Below are 3550 nucleotides of genomic sequence, written 5' to 3'. Positions count from 1 at the left end.
TGTGTGTGTATGTGTGTGCGCGCGCGTGCGTCCGTGAGTGCGTGCGTGCGTGCGTGCGTGTCATCCCCAACACCATTGACTTTCTCATCCTGGATCAGGGTATAGGCCACGAACAAACACTTTCCAGTGAGTGGTTGGCGGGTGCTCTGTTGTGGTTTGCTCCTTCTTTCCTATCAAACATCTGTCGTCCTTATCTCCCCTTCTTTTTTTATGTTTGTTACTCTCTTGTAACACCTCTATTCTTCTGGCACTCATATGACCTTATGCAGTTGCGAGTGCCGTAAAATCTCTACTAAAACAAAAAAACAAACAAACTAAAACACGTTCCACCTTTCCCTATCCTGGGCTAACCTCTTGATGTTATTCCATGTCTTCCCACTTTTCTGTACACAAATTTCTGTGACGTTTGTCCAGGTTCCACGCAGTCTTCCCCTTGACCGTCTACCCTGTGGGTTCCAATCCAACACATTCTTTGCTATGCAGCTGCCTGACTTCCTGAGAGTATGTCCAATCCATCGTCACCGCCTTCTTCCCACGTCATCTCTGACGTGGCTTTGTCTTGTTGGTGACCCTGCCCGTCCATCTGATCCTCCGTAACTTCCGTAGACACTTGTCCGAGAAAATCCGGATCCTCTTTATGCAAGTCTGAGATGCGTTTTATGTCTCACATCCATACGACAGGGCTTACTTCACATTTGAATTGAAAATCCTCAGCTTTTTTCGAAGTGAGATATCCCTGGTCCTCCAAATCCTATTCAAAGATAATAAAAGCAGCCTGTGCCTTTATTTTCCGATGCGTGACTTTATTTCAGCACCTGTTCCTCCCTCTCTATCAATTATACTTCCAAGATAGCAGAAAGATTCAACGTCTTCTAGTGCATTTCCTTCTATTGTGACCTGCTCCTGTCTTTGAGCACCTGTTCCTCCCTCTCTATCAATTATACTTCCAAGATAGCAGAACGATTCAACGTCTTCTAGTGCATTTCCTTCTATTGTGACCTGCTCCTGTCTTTGAGCACCTGTTCCTCCCTCTCTATCAATTATACTTCCAAGATAGCAGAAAGATTCAACGTCTTCTAGTGCATTTCCTTCTATTGTGACCTGCTCCTGTCTTTGAGCACCTGTTCCTCCCTCTCTATCAATTATACTTCCAAGATAGCAGAACGATTCAACGTCTTCTAGTGCATTTCCTTCTATTGTGACCTGCTCCTGTCTTTGAGCACCTGTTCCTCCCTCTCTATCAATTATACTTCCAAGATAGCAGAAAGATTCAACGTCTTCTAGTGCATTTCCTTCTATTGTGACCTGCTCCTTTCGTTGAGCATCAGTCCTTGCATGACTGCAAGAGAGCTTTTGACAGTATAGACCGAACAATACTATGGAAGATACTGGAGACATCAGGGAATCCCGCAGAAGTTGGTGAATCTCATCAAGAACATGTATGAAGGGACAAGTTGCAGGGTTGCACATGATGGCCAGCTCACTGACAGCTTTGACATCAAGACAGGTGTGATACAGGGATGTTTACTATCACCTGTCCTCCTCGTCTTGGAGATCGACTGGCTGATGAAGGAAACCACCAACGGACACAGAAATGGCATACAGTGGACCCCATGGACACATTTGGACGATCTGGACTTTGAGGACGACTTGACCGTGACGCTTCAGTCGCACATCCAGGAACAGATGCAAGCATAGCCCTCAGATTTTAACAGCCTATCAGTCTGTTGGACTGAAGATCCAGCTCTGAAAGCCGAAGGTGTATGTGAGTGTATGGATGTATATTTTTGCTTGTTTAAGTTAAAACAAACAAACCCCAAAACAACCACACACCAGCTCATTAATTCAAATAGTCATTTATCAGTGAAATCAAGACTAAGAAACGCCAGGCGGATTGAGAACAGACTTTTACTTTTTCGTGTAAGGGAGACAACCGTTTAATTTATACATATATTCTGTACCATAATTTGGTTTTCGTTCTTTCAGAAAATTATCACAATACATGGAATGTGCAACAGTAATGCATTTGCAATTACAAGTACATGTAAAACACAGCACAATGTACAAAGTAAGGTCATTAGTATTAGGCTGTAAGGGTTGAGGGTGAAGCCCCAGACGCTCTCTGGCTAGCCAGCCTCAACCACGTCAACTCCCCGTCCTTGTCGAGCAGCCTGGGGACCCCTGCTCTGTGCATAGGAGTAGGGGTTGCAGACGGAGCTCTGGCCAGGAGGTACCATAGCCCTGTGAGGTGCAATGTGACCCTTCATACACATCCACCATTATGGTAGGTCTGGCGTCACAACAGGTTCATTCAAGAACTCACTGTCGACATCTCCTTCCCTCCCTCTCGTGGGAGCTCTACAGACGGGGCATGGTACCCACAGACTGCAGATGACTCATCGTGAGATGTCTCCGTGGACCCAGAAGGCCTTGTAGCTGTAAGGAATAGGCTGCCTGGAAACAGATGACGTCCCTACAGATATCCTGGCAAATGCTCGCTGACCCATGACGTGAGGATCCTCTGTCTGAGTAGATTTGGCCACCCCTCGGATTTTTTTGCCCCATGAACGGAAATGGTGATAGCAGAGAGCCAGGAGACAGCAGGTGGCGGGGATTGGGCAAACGCAAGCTACGCCTGGTGATGTGGACTACTCACTGTGGAAGAAACACGTTACCCCTTACTCAATGGGACCTCTTACTGGATTGCTCAAACGATCACTGGTCATTGGCTACACTTTGTGGCTCCCATCTCTCAGAACTAGAGTGTGCTTACCCCCCCCCCCCTATGCTTGTCTGCTGTGTAAGAAATCCCCGTGAAGGTTGATGGAAAACAGGACAGCGAACATTGCACCTTTGTTCTCTTGTGGCAAGATGTTTGGGCATAAGCCAGTGTCAGGACAAGACTACCACCTACCTGAGATCCTACAGGGTTGCATACACACCTTCACAACCCCCTAACCAATAGAATGCCTCTACGACAAATGAAACTATACGAGCTCGAATGTCGCCTCGGTTATCAAGGTCCGTGCTCTCTGCCTTCACCCGGGGGCGGGAGTGACAAGTCAGCTACTGGGACCCACACTGCAGGTATAGAGGCCACAAGCAACACACAGACACTACAGACCCCCCAACCTACAGACACACATTCATTGAATATACTCCAACTGAACATCTCATCAATACAGAACAAGAAAAAGGAGCTTGCAAAGATACTGTCAGACTTAAGAATTCATGCATCCTTGCTACAGGAAACCCAACTACCCAAGCGGATAGAGTTCTGTTTGACAGGCTACATAATGTACCGCTGCGAGTCAAGGTATCGCAATCCTCATTTGGAATGACATCACCGCTGAGGTTTCTCACCCAGAAACCAATGACGAGATTGACATGCAGGATGTGAAAGTGCAGCGATCTTCTCTGTATGCTTCCGCGGAAGCTGAGAATGTTTCTGAGTGTTCTCAGAGGGTCAGCTGGGGTAATAATAGTTGTAAAGCGCACAGAGCATGCTCTTGAGCATGGATATGCGCTATATAAATGCAATTATTATTAT

This window comes from Aplysia californica, unplaced genomic scaffold (genome assembly GCF_000002075.1).
Source record: "Aplysia californica isolate F4 #8 unplaced genomic scaffold, AplCal3.0 scaffold00198, whole genome shotgun sequence".
NCBI classification, from domain to species: domain Eukaryota; kingdom Metazoa; phylum Mollusca; class Gastropoda; order Aplysiida; family Aplysiidae; genus Aplysia; species Aplysia californica.
The sequence above is the reverse complement of the archived record's forward strand: the minus strand, read 5'-3'. Positions refer to the sequence as shown.